At 40.4% G+C, this 14,211-nt stretch overlaps 1 protein-coding gene across 1 annotated transcript in view; it reads left to right on the top strand.

Moving 5' to 3' along the window:
- Window positions 1-5,422: 5,422 nt before the first annotated feature.
- The window catches only part of SPECC1 (sperm antigen with calponin homology and coiled-coil domains 1), a 316,173-nt gene continuing 307,384 nt past the window's right edge, over window positions 5,423-14,211 (top strand). Inside the window, 2 exon segments of the mRNA XM_056819663.1 lie at window positions 5,423-5,502; window positions 5,862-5,983. The gene's annotated coding sequence lies outside the window, so the exon portion shown is untranslated.

Here is a 14,211-nt window from a genome sequence, read left to right on the forward strand (position 1 = left end):
AGGTAAAGACCTGCAGTCTTCACAAAGGTAATGTATCATATGAATTGTATATCATATAGAGTCAATATCTTTTTAAAAAATCTTTCATCTTAGAATCAATACTATATATTGGTTCTAAAGCAGAAGAGTGATAAGGGCTGGGCAATGGAGGTTAAGTGACTTGCCCAGGGTCACACAGCTAGGAAGTGTCTGAATCCAGATTTAAATATAAGTCCTTCTGACTTCATCTACTGTGCTATTTAGCTGCTAGAAGTACAAGTTGATTAACTGACCAGATCATAGGCTCCGGAGAGTAGAAGTTGTTTTTATTCTTTGTCTCTGTAACCCTAGCAGCTATCCCACATCCAGGCAAAAAAGTAATAAATGTTTGTTAACTGACAGGGCAGATACTTTTGGTACTTTCATCCAATATCATTGGATGAAATATTATGGGTTTAATTATCATCTTGACTCAGCTATAGTCAGATCTATGTATTCTGCCCTGATCTCCCTCTCAAGCTCTAGTCTTTTTAAAAAAATTTCTTACCCTCTGACTTATGATAAGGAATGCTATCTACACTGAGAGAAAGAACTGTGGGAATAGAAATGCAGAAGGAAAACATTAGATTTTTCACTTTTTTATATGGGTATTAGATGTGGGGTTTTGGTTTTTAAAAGATTATTATAAAAATATTAATATGAAAATAGTTTTTGAGTGATACTATATGTATAATCCAGTGGGAAAAAATAAATCTCTTACCCTCTGTCTGAGAACCAATATTGTGTGTTGGTTCCAAGGAAGAACAGTAAGGTTTAGGTAATTAGGGTTTAAACGACTTGTCCAGGGTCATACAGCTAAAAACTCTCTGAGACCAAATTTGAACCCAGGACTTCCTGTCTTTAGGCCTGGTTTTCAATCTACTGATCCACTTAGCTGCTCCATCAGCACTAGACTTATATGCGATAGGATCTAGAGCAGAAAGGCCATATAGTCCAATCTCCTCATTTTGCAGAGGAGAAAACCAAGGCAGGGAGTGGTATAAGTGAGACTTAAACCCAGACTTCAAGCTTTTTTTACTATATTATGGTACCTCCCAACTGTCTGTTGGTGCTCTTCCCTTGCATAAGCCACTTCCAACTCAACATTCTCCAAACTGAACATTCCTTCCCAAATCTGTTCTTCTTACTGAATTTTTCTCTTCCTTTAAAAAATACCAATAACCCTAGTCTTCTGCCATCTTTGATTCCTCTGGCTCTGGTGCTATAGATTACATTTGTTACCAAAATCTATTGTTTCAATTTCTATAATATTCCTTCTCCTCCTCTCTCATGGCTGCCTCCCTACATTGTGCCTCTATCTCTTCTACACTTGATCTTAGTCAAAATGTCAAGAAGCCATAATGCCTTCATCTCTTCTCATCTGGGCTCCCAGAATAGCCTCTGATGTCCCTGCCTTCCTTCTCTCCCCTCTGTCAAAGGAATCTTCATGTACCACCTCTCAAAACCTTTGAGTGGCTTCCAAATAAAGTGTGACTCCTGACCCTGGCGTTCTAGGACCTCCTTAGCTCATATTATTCCCCTTCATGTATTCCATCCTCCCACCATGCTGAACTACTTTCCATCTTGCCCGCACCCATCTCTGTGTTTTTGCTTAGGCCTTCTTCAAATTATATTTATGCTACCTCTCTCCTTCCTTTTAGGTCCAGCTTGTCACTGTTCAATTGTTTCGGTAGTGTCTGACTCTTTATGACCTTTTGGGGGGTTTTCTTGACAAGAATATTGGAGTGGTTTACCATTTCCTTCTCTGGCTCATTTTACAGATGAGGAAACTGAGGCTACTATGGTAAAATTATTTGCCCACAGTCACACTGCTAGTAAGTGTCTGAGGCCAGATTTGAACTCGGGAAGAGTCTTCTTTCCTCCAAGCCTGGTGCTTGATCCATTGTGCCACTTAGCTGCCCCTGTACTCAGCTTGGGAACCACTTCATCTATGAGTCTTTCACTGACCCTTCCAAGTGACAGTGACCTCTCCTGAATTTGGGCTTAGATATTGATAGATGTTTATTTATTTATTTCATTGAACAAATAATGCTAATATATAAAAAAAGGCTATAAAGACTTATGAGACGTACAGACAGAATATTGTTGGGACTTCAGAAGAGAGCAACATCTTTCTATAATGGAGAATGAGCTTTGAGCTGGACCTTAAAGAACAGTCAGACTTTTTAAAGGAAGATAGGGTGTTAGGACATTTGGGTACAAGGAATGTTGTAAGCAAAGGCACAGAGTCTGGAAAGCATGGGGTGTGTTTGGGGAATGGTATGTAGTCTACTAAATTCACTAGTTGTCTTTGGACTATACTTGGGAGAAAAGAGTGTAAGGAGAAAGAAAGCCTTTCTGGTTGGTGGAACCCATGGTGTCCTCCTGAACTTGGAGGCAGAAAGGCAAGATTTTGCCTGGTTTTTCCAATGACTAGTTAATGTGAACTTTTGGAGTCATTTGAGCCTTAGTTTACTCATCTGCAAAATGGGCATAACCCTTCCCCTACCTATCTGAGGGGGATGGTGTGAAGATGAAATGAGAAAGTGATGGGAAAGTACTTTGTAAATGCTATGGCAATGTAAGTCATTATTAAGTTATTACTGTTATCTCCTCCTTTGTCCTTTGAGAGACTTCCTGGAGCCACTGGGAGGAGTCCCATTTTTCAAAATGGTGGAACAGTGTCCAGTGGATATGGGGAAGGGGGGTTATTGATTAATATTCATTCAGTGGCATAAATCTGAGGACTTGGGAGACATGGGAGTGGATGAGGTGTTCCATATGGACTTCTCCTTAGGAGGAATAAGCTATTGCTGGGGAGGTAGATGATGACATCAATCAGGAAATATACAAACACCCTACTTATAAGACACAACTGGGTGCTAAGGATAACAAGATGAATAAAACTTGGCTTCTGCTCTCCAGGCAATTGAGAATTTTTAACGAAAGACAGGATACAAAGAAAATGCTAAAACAGTCCCTGACCTCAAGGGGGCATTCTTTAAAATATATATATATATATATTTAACTTTTACCTTTTGTCTTAGAATCAGAATCAATAAAAAGTATCAGAAGAATAGGCAAACTGGGTTAAGTGATTTGTCCAGGATCACCTAGCTAGGAAGTGTTGGTGGCCAGATTTGAATCCAGAATCTCCCACCTTGAAGCATGGCTCTCTGTTCACTAAGCCATCTCCCTGCCACAAGGAGCTTATATTCAAAAGGGGAAGACAGTAAATCAATACATAATAGCTAACATTTATATGGCACTGGCTATGTGCTAGCTATGTTGCTAAGCGCTTTAATATTCTCTAAGCAATGTAAGCTCCTTGAGGGCAGGGACTATTTCATGGGAATGACAACCTGGAGGGAGCCTCAGAAACCACTTTGTCCAAGCTCTCTCACTTCAATGATGAAGAGCTGAGGTTGCTAGAGACTGAATGACTTGTCCAAAAGTCCCACAGCTAGCAAGTGCCAACAAAGGGATCGTTTTTTGTCTTTGAAACTCCTAGTGCCCAGCCTAGTGCCTGGCATGTAGAAAGTGTTAAATAAATCCTTGTTGATTGATTAATTATCTCCTTTGATCTTTACAAAAATCCTGGGAGGTAGGTGTTATTATTATTTTAAAGATGAGGAAACAGACAGACATGGGGTAAGTACACATGTGGCATGTCTAGTGTCACACAGCTAAATATCTGAGACAGAATTTGAACTTCAGTCTTCCTGATTCCAGGCTCATTAGACTAGGGTAGTGATGGTGAACCTATGGCACAGGTGCCAAAGGTGGCTTATAGAACACTTTCTGGGGGCATGTAGCTGCCCCTCTTTCCCCCAGAGTTCCTTACTAGAAAGGCAGAGGGACTCAGGCAGAACTGCTCCTTCACCGTACCTGATGACATTTTTTTCACATCCCCTGTCCCTCTGCCCAGCAGCCCAATGGGAGTGCACAAGATATAAGGTGGGTGACTTATAGGTGGCAGAGCTGAAGGGGAGCAGAGAGCTCATGTCACTACCCTTCCCCTCTCTACACTTGCACTAAGAACATTCCTCACTTCACCTTCCCCTCTGCTCAGGAGCCCAATGGGAGAGCTTTCTCCCTCCTCTGTGTGGAGTAAGGGTGGGGCTGACACTCCATCTCTAACAAGTTTGCCATCACTGGGCTAGGGAGATAAGATTACATAGTGCTAAGGAGGATAAAGCCGTTCCAGCTTGGGGGGTGTGAAGAGGAGAGAGGGGATCCCCAATTCTGGGCTCTACAACTGACTCCACCCCAGTTCCTTTCAGTGCCACCACCTTATCTTCAAGTTCTTTGCCCTGGGATGGGCTGCTGTGGTTTCTGTCCTTCCTTTCTGTTGGGTCCCTTACACTAGCTGCTCATTTCGGAGGCTAACTGCTATAGTGACAGTTGGAGTCTTCTAGGAGCAAGGCAGAGAGCAAGAGTAATCTACTAGCATTATTTATTAAGCCCCTGCTGGCATTGGGAATACAGAGAAGGCAAAAATCCCAGCCCTCCAGGAGTTTATAATCTTACCCAACATGCACATCTCTAGGTATGTAAAGGTATAATATATTGTGATCATTCAAAGGGGGAAGGCAGCTCCCACTTCTGCTCATCATTTTCTTGTTCTCTGAAGTAGAAAAAGGGAAGGGCAAATAGGTGACTCAGTGGCCTAGAGATGGGAGGTTCTAGGTTCAAATGTGACCTCAGACACTTCCTAGCTGTGTAACCCTGAGCTAGTCATTTAACCCCAACTGCCTAGCCCTTATTACCTTCTGCGTTGGAATTGATACTCAGTACTGGTAACTTTTTTAAACACTTGTTTTCCATCTCAGAATGAATACTGTGCCTTGGTTCCTGGTTCTCGATCCACTGAGTCACCTAATTGTCCCGCTTTAGTATTAATTCTAAGACAGCGGAAAAGAGTTTAAAAAAAAAAAGAGTGAAGAGGAGAGGAGGGAGGAAGAGCTTGTGGTGATGGACGGGGGGGGGGGGGGGGGGGGGGGGGGGAAGCGGGCGGGGTTTCAGACCGGAGTTAGAGGGTGAGGGTCCAGAGTGCCACGAGCCCACTATTCCTACAGAACCCTGTGGTCAGCAGTTATTTCTGCCTCAGTTCCTTTCTGTTGGTCCCTCCTCCATTCACTTTTCCTGAAGCAGCTCCCCACCTTCAGCTGGTGGTAACGGCGGTAATTCCCGTCAGCCCCCAGTTACACTGGGTTGATTTTCAGGCCATCTGCTGGCATGGCTCCTTACTCTGTCCACAGGCTGCTCCGATTGCTCTCCTGGTCTCTCCCCCTCTCGCTTGGGTACATCCTCTTTGGGACTCTGGCTGACGGAGCCACCGACTGCAACTGCAAGAATGGGAGGATGGGGGGGGGGGGGCGGTGTTGTACTTTAATATATATGTGTACACACTGGGGAAACGACCAGCATTAAAAGAGCCAGCTACGCCTTTAAATGGGCTTAGTTTTCGGCATTTCGACCCAGGTACAAATCAAGTGAAAGCAGAGATTCAGCTGAGCAGAATGGAAAGCTCATTTGTTGCTCCCTTTCCCCAAGTGTCCGCGCGCGCGCGCGTGTGTGTGTGTGTGTGTGTGTGTGTGTGTGTGTGTGTGTGTGTGTGTGTGTGTTGTGTGACGGGAGGGAGAGGGGGTGCAGAGCGTGTGTGTGTGTGTGTGTGTGTGTGTGAGAGAGAGAGACAGAGAGAGAGAGACAGAGAGAGAGAGTGTGTGTGTGTGTGTGTGTGTTCTGAATGTCAGAGTGCTGCTGAAGCCAACTCGCTTCCGTATGTGAATCATTGCTCAAGAAACTCTCCGTCTCACTGCTCTGTGTGGTTTTCCTCCCAGGCAAGCACCAAACCCCGGAATAGACAGCCTGGCTTGTCCATGTCAGAAGTTAGAGAGGAGTAGTTCTCATTTTGAGACAGAAGAGAGAGAAAGAGAGAAAGAGAGAGAGAGAGAGAGAGCCAGTAAGTAATTGATCATTTATTTCAAAAATAAAATTAAAAAATTCAGCCAGAGACCAGAGCATCCTATAGGCATCCTGGGAAAGGGGGGATGCTGGTCCGGTTGTTTTATTGCGGGTAACAGTTTCTAGCGGCTGGTTGATGTCGATGTCACCCAGATTGGCTGTTCTCAACTTCAGAGATTAGTTTCTGTTGTTTGGGGTGGAGGGGGGGGGGGGGGCGGGGGATATGGGCTGGTTAAGATGCCATCTGTTTTCCCTTTGGTATCAGGGCTCTTGGATCTCTTTTCTGTTGCTTTAGGAAAATAATGCACTCTTTTGACTCTGGTTGTGTTGTGTTGTGTTGTGTGTGTGTGGTGTCTTTTTTTTTTTTCCTGTGAGTCTGAGAGTGACTTAATGCCAGCCACCCTCAGGAGTTAATGCCCAGCTCCCTTTGAAAGGCAATGCTTTCTTTCGGATAAATGCTGATTTGGAGAATTTGGATCTGGCTTGGCAGTTAACCAAATGAGGAGAAATAGAATATGTCAAGAGAAAAAGAATATTTAAAGGTGAAATATGAAGAATATAAAGATGGAAAAGATGCATTGGAAAACAGCTGAGAGAACTGTTTTCTCCCACAAGAGAGAATGGGCCACTTCCTGCAGCCTTGGCCGTGAGGCTTAGAAGCAGCAAAAATCTATGGGGAGAAAGGAATGGAGTGGGCTGCTGGGTCTATGGAAAGGTCCTGCAGCTGCTCAGAAAACCAGGGCTTGGGTCAGGCTGTGATGTGCCCTCTCTCCCCCTTCTAAGTTGAGGCTGAGTCAAGCAAAGCTCATATTAGAAGTGTCTGGGCTGGGAACACGAAACCTGCCATGAGCATGGTGACCATATGGGCCAGGTTTTCAGGGATGATCCTGAGTTTGAATATTTGGTTCCATTCATAGTTAAGGAAGGAGAGAGAGAGGGAGGGAAGGAAGGAAGGAAAGGAGAGAGGGAATGAGGGAAGGAAGGAAGGAAGGAAAAGAAAGGGAAGAAAGAAGGAAGATAGGTGAGGAAAGAAAAAGAAAATTCCCCATGAAACCACTTCATTTTTTATCTCTTTATCATAAGCACCTAGCACAGTGCTTGGCACATGGGCACTTAATAAATGCCTGTGGATTGATTCAGAAAATGAAGACATTTCACTTATCAAGTTCTATACTTTGAAAGCCTGGGAACAGAATTTCAAACCAGAAGGGTAAGGAAAAGGTTTTTTGTTTTGTTTTTCAAAACTGATGATTAATGTTATTATTTCTAATGAAAATAGTTACAAGTATGGTTAGGAATACTACTTTATAAATAATATATATTGTAATGGCATTGCAAACATATATGTGTGTATATATGTTTGTGTTGTATGTATATATATGTAGGTAGAGAGAGAGAGAGATCACTCCTTTGCTGCAGATCTCAAAACACTTTCATCTAACTTTTCTTAACATCAACACTTTTCTTAAACAAGGCAGTTTAAAGTGGGGACATGTAATAATAATCTTCTCCATTCTTTCTCCAGAGATGCCCTTAAAACTTCCTTTTCCATTTCAAATGGCTTCTTTTATGGACTGAAATGTTTTGGTCACTAATTTATTACCATGGTTCAAGGAGTTTATATTATTAAGTCCTTTCTGTGAGAGGCCTGGTCACAGGATAGGGTTTCAGATTTGGAATCAGAGGGTCTGAGTTCCAGTCCCACCACTGCTTATTACCTTTGTGTAATAAATGGGGGACTTTGAACAAACTACATGATCTCTGTGGATATCAGTATTCACCTCAATAAAATGAGGAAATTAGACTCAATGACTTAAAGGTCACTTCCAGTTCTAAATATATGATTCTATGATCCTCCCCCCACTGCTGATGCCTTCTTCCAAAATGATCCTTTTATCTTTTTCACAAATACATCGATGTGTATATTGCCTCCCACAAAAGAATACAAAATTGTTTCATTTTTTTGTCTTTGTATCCTCAGCACAATATCTGTCATATAGCTGATGCTTAATAAATATTTGTTGAATTGATTGATTGGTTGGATGCTTATGGTCCATTCAGTGAGTTTAACAGCTTTCATAGCTAGCAAACAGCTGCAAAAAGGAATGCATTTATTACCACTCCTCGTTTATTAAGTTTATCATAGTTGAATCTTTTGGTTTTCTAATCCCCAAATGCCTTCCATTCTTATCTTTTTTCTCTGTTGCTAATATTGCTTAAGCTCCTGGACCATTACATCTCTCTTGTCCTTGATGAATAAAAAGCCATATTTGATAGTTGAAAATGATATTTTGTTGTGTAGACTGGATGAACTCCAGGCATAAAAGGGATGAAGCCCCAGGAGATTGTCACCAGGAGGCTCTCTTTACTTTCTTTCAGACACAGATTTATTCCCTAAAAGCATAGTCTGAGTTTTAATGGAGGGTGGTATTGATTAAGAAGAATCTACCACTTTCAGAGTAGTTATAGGGCAGAAGGTAAGTGGAATCTGACACACTTCATCATAACTAGATTTCTTTTTTAGGACTATCCTCCTCTTTTTGACAGAAGAGGAAATTAAGGCTCAGGGGGAAAGTGACTTGACCAGAGTTATACAGATAGCAAGTGGTGAAGCAGAATTAGAACCCAGATTCTCCAACCTCAATTTCATGGGTTCCTTCCACTCTACTCTGCTATGTCTTTATGCTGCCTAACGCAGAGGACCTACCAAAAGGAGGAACAGCGTAAACATTCTGTGCTGGGTACTATGCTAGTCACTTTGACAGATTTTGCATTTAAGTGACTGCCACTCTGATAATAGAAAAAAAAAATCCACAACTAATGGCCAACTGTTGTTCCTTCCTGTTTATTTAGTTATTTGTTTATTTTTATTATTTATTATTTTTTTTCCATCACCAGAATTTCTTAGGTTTTTCCCCCCTCCTCACCCTGTCCCCCAAGAAAAAAAATTCATAAAAGATGTTGAAAAAAATCTGAAAATACTTGCAATGTACCGTATCCCTGGTCCTCTCACTTTTGCAAAGGAGTCGTTCTTTTCATATTTGGGACCATGTTCTTTTTTTTTTTTAATCAAAACTTTTTTTAAAGGTCTATTTTTTTTAGAAGGGGTTAGAATTTGAAGTAAACTCGACCCTGTGCCCGTTCTTGTTCTTAAGTTTAACTATCATAGGCTAGGATCTAAACAGACATCCATTCCTCCTCTTTCGTTTTTGTAGAATGCCATTGGAATGGGATGGTATCATCCCAGCCAACATGGTTGGAAGGGGAGAAAAGAGCTGTCACTCTCTCACCTGGAGTGTACTGGTAGAGGAGCAGAACGGTGGCTGTCTCCATGGGGAGTCGGGTACATCATCTGGGTAGCCATTCTGCTGTGACATGGTTATTTTTGTCTCTCCAACCAGAAAGCAGGTGACGTGGCAATCCCTGCACTTTCTGTACCTTTTAAGTATGGCTCCCGAGGACTGTGCAGGGACATGTAATGACAGGGTATTGCCAGAGCCCAGCTTGTGAAATCCTCCCTCCCCTCTGGAATGATTACAACTAGCATTTAAAATACAATGCTGTGGTACAGTGCAAGGAATACTCTCTCCTGAGTCCAAGGACTTAGGCTCCAATCCTGCCTCTCATGATTCCAATAAACAAGTCAATTCACTGTGCCTCAGTTTCCTTATCTGTAAAATGAGCAGATTGGATTTGATGGTTTTCAAAGGCCCCTTCCAGCTTTAAATCTATCAAATTGTGCATGAATAGATGGCCTCTATGATCCCTGCCAACTCTGGCTTGGGGAAGTAGAAGGGTAGACCAGACCATCACTGGTCCCAAATACCATGTGCCCACTAAATCCAGAGGTTTGCTTTCATGAACTGCCAGGTGTCACAGGAAAAATACCTAAAGCCTGTGGGTTTAAAAAAACAACACACCAGAAAATTTCAAGAATGCGAAAACAAAAAAAAATAATCATCTGTATTCAGCTTTTCAATTTAATCCACTAACAATTAGATAAAGGGGGCTGAAATTCCATAGGGCCTTTGATCCCTAAGAAGTGGGAGAATCTCATTACATCTGATTTATTTACCTTCCATGACTAGATAGCATCAGCTATTGTTCTGAATGGCTTAGGATTGCTAATTGTTGATAATGTGAGCATTATCCAAAAAAAATCAGTATGTAGTATGCTTTATTTTTTTTTCTTCCTGTGGAATTATCACTAATGGGAATGCTAGAATCCAACCTAGAAGTCCAGGATCACATATCTGGAGCTAACAAACCCTCTTCAGTTCACAGATGGGAAAACTGAGGCCCTAAAAGAGCCAATATTTGAACTGAGACACCTCCCCCCCCCCCCCGACTCTCAATACAGCATCCTTTTTTACTGTACTATGATGCCTCTGAGGTTACCATCCTGAGAGAACAAAATCCTTTTCTGGCACAGTAAAGGAGTCCAGAGCTTTGGGTAATCCTTTCTTATTTTTTTTTTAACCACATGTACATTGCTATCATGGAATCCTGCCTTTTGCCATAGTTGAGATTTATCTTAGTTAATAAGTTTCTTGTTTCCTTATGTTCAGCCAGAAACACCAGATTCCTGTTGAGGAGCTCACCATTTAAGTACAGTGTTAGGTTCCCCCTAACCCCCAAGGAGTAGGAGAAAGCACAAAACCCCTTTTGTAAATTAGAGAAGTTTGTTAGATAAATTATGAGTAATGAACAATGATCCTAGTCCAGGGATGCTTAATCATTTTTATATCCTGGACGCAGACTGGTGAAGCCAAAGAACTCCCTTTCAGAAGAAATAAAATGTTTTTTTTTGGTTATTATTATTACTAGTTCCATTTAAACCCTCTTTTATAATTTTGAGCTCTAAATTCTCTCCCTTTTTCCCACCCACTGAGAAGATAAGCAACATGACATAATTAACTATACATGTAAAATCATGCACAACATTTTCATATTATCCATATTGCAAAAAGAAAAAAATTTAAAAAATAAAAAATAATGTGAGAAAATTCTACTTGAATTTGCCATTCATCAGCCTCTTTCTGGAGATGGAGAGTATTTTTTTTATCTTGAGTCCTTTAGATTTTTCTTGGGTCACTGTATTGATCAGAGTAGCTAAGCCTTTCATAGTTGATCATCATTACAATATAGATATTACTGTGCACAAAGATCTCCTTGTTCTTCTCACTTCATTTTGTATCAGTTCATCTAGGTCTTACCATGATTCTTTGAAACCATCTCATTCACAGTAGATATCCATCCCCTCAATTTCCAATTCTTTGCCATCACAAAAAAGCTGCTATAACTGCTTGATCACACAAGTCGATGGGGATATGATTGGGGATGTAGACTCTATAAACAAACATGCTAGTGCAAATATCAATAATATGGAAATAGATCTTGATCAATGACACATGTAAAACCCAGTGGAACTGCTCATTGGCTATGGGAGGGGGGAGGGGAAGTGAGGGAAAGGACATGAATCATGTAACCATGGAAAAATAGTCTAAATTAATTAATGAAATAAATAAACTTTTTTTAAAGGCTGCTATAAATGTGCATATGTCCTTTACCTTTTCTTTGATCCCTTAGGGATTCAGATCTAGTAGTGGAATTACTGGGTCATAGAATATGCCCAGTTTAATAGTCTCTTGGGCATGGTTCCAAATAGTTCTTTAGATCAGTTAGATCAGTTTGGAACTCCACTAACGGTTTATCAGTGTACCTATTTTCCCTCATTCCCTCCAGCATTTGTTACTTTCTATAGGTGGGAGGGGGTACTTCAAAGTTGTTTTAATTTGTATTTCTCTAATCAGTAGTCATTTAGAGCATTTTTTCATATGGTTTTATTTTTTATAAATTTGACTCAGTTCCCTGTTTTAAAATGATGCCTTTATCAGAGAAACTTGATGCAAAATTTTTGATATTTGATCATTTTGATATTCATTGTCTATGGTACATTTTAGCAAAATACAGTTTCCCAGATAATCTCTTTTAAATAGGTCTATTTTTTGCTCTTGCTTTCTCTAAGATCACGATTGCCACCTTTTGCCTTTTTTTATTTCAGCTGAAGTAGTTGGATTCTGTTCCAGCCCTTTATTTTCATTATATGTGTGTTTTTACGTTTCAAGTATGTTTTGTAAATAACATATTGTTGGGGGCGGGGGCAACTAAGTGACTCGGTAGATTGAGAGGCAGGCCTAGAGATGGAAGGTCCTGGGTTCAAATATGGCTTCAGACATTTCCTAGCAGGGCAAGTCACCTAACCTATTGTCTAGCCTTTACTCCTCTTCTGTCTTGGAGCTAATACACAGTATTGATTCTAAGATGGAAGATAAGGGTTTAAAAAACAATGTATTATTGGATTATGTTTTCTAATCCATTCTGCTTTCTCCTTCCATTTTATGGATGAGCTCATCCCATCCATATTCACAGTTGCAATTACTAATTTGTATTTCCCTCTAACCTATATTCTTTTTATCCTACCCCTCCTCAAGAGTCTGCTTTACTTCTGAGTACTGTTTCTCTCAATCTACCCTCCTCTTTGTTGCCTCTCTACTCCATTTCTCTTATCCTCGTTTTCTATGCCCAGTTGACTATGTATATATTCTTCCCTCTTTGAACTAATTTCAATGAGAGTGAGGTTCAAACATTGCCCAACATTCCCCCCATTTCCCCTCCATGGTAAAAGCTTTTCCTTACAAGCCTCTTTTATGTGAGAAAAATTTCCCCAGTTTGCGTTTCCCTCCCTATTTCTCCAAATGCAATTTTCTCTTCTTTTTTTTCTTTTTAAAAAAATTACATTGAAATTTTATTCTTGGACTTGCCACTTATTCACTACATGACCTTAGAAAGTTGATTCATCTTTTGAGGTCCTTTTCTTACCATTATGATGAGAAAGTTAGGTTAAATGAATTCTAAAATCTGCCTGTTATTTTTAAATTTTTATTTAATAAATTTAGGCTATTTTCCCATGGTTACATGATTCATGGTCTTTCCCTTGCCTCCTCCATCTCCCCATCCTGTAACCAACGAGCAACTCCACTGGGTTTTACATGTGTCATTGATCAAGACCTATTTCCATATTATTGATATTTGCACCAGGGTGATCGCTTAGAGTTTGCATCCCCAATTATATCCCTATCAACCCATGTGATCAAGCAGTTTTCTTCTGCATTTCTGCTCCCACAGTTCTTTCTCTGGATGTGGATAGCATCTTTCTCATAAGTCCTTCAGTATTATCCAGGATCATTGTATTGTTGTGAGTAGAGAAGTCTATTACATTCGATTATACCACAGTGTATCAGTCTCTGTGTACAATGTTCTCCTGGTTTTGCTTCTTTCCCTCTGCATCAATTCCTGGAGGTCGTTCCAGTTCACATGGAATTCCTCCAGTTCATTATTCCTTTTAGCACAATAGTATTCCATCACCAACAGATACCACAATTTGTTTAGCCATTTCCCAATAAAAGGACATCCCCTCATTTTCCAGTTTTTTGGCACCACAAAGAATATGACTATAAATATTTTTGTACAAGTCTTTTCCTTATTATCACTTTGGGGTATAAACCCAGCGGTGGTATGTCTGGATCAAAGAGCAGGTAATCTTCTAAAGTCCTTTGGGCATAGTTCCAAATTGCCCTCCAGAATGGTTGGACCAATTCACAATTCCACCAGCAGTGTATTAGTGTCCCAATTTTGCCACATCCCCTCCAACATTTATTACTTTCCTTTGCTCTCATATTAGCCAATCTGCTAGGTTTGAGGTGATACCTCAGAGTTGTTTTGATTTGCATTTCTCTCATTATAAGAGATTTTTCATGCGCTTATTAATAGTTTTGATTTCTTTATCTGAAAATTGCCTACTCATGTCCCTTGCCCATTTATCAATTGGGGAATGGCTTGACTTTTTTGTACAATTGATTTAGCTCCTTATAAATTTGAGAGCTTAGACCTTTGTCGGAGTTTTTTGTTATAAAGATTTTTTCCCAATCTGTTTTTTCCCTTCTAATTTTGGTTGCATTGGTTTTGTTTGTATAAAAACTCACCTCTTCTTTGTTTTTTAGAGTTGATCCCAATAATCAACTTACACTCATTCCTTCTTGTCTATATAGATTCCTTCTAATAGTCCTAATGATAAAGTTCTTAAAAGTTATATGTCATGTTCCCATATAGGTGTATAAATAGTTTAATTCCATAGAGTTCCTTATGAGTACTCTATCATGTGTA

This window comes from Monodelphis domestica, chromosome 2, assembly GCF_027887165.1.
Source record: "Monodelphis domestica isolate mMonDom1 chromosome 2, mMonDom1.pri, whole genome shotgun sequence".
Classification (NCBI taxonomy): domain Eukaryota; kingdom Metazoa; phylum Chordata; class Mammalia; order Didelphimorphia; family Didelphidae; genus Monodelphis; species Monodelphis domestica.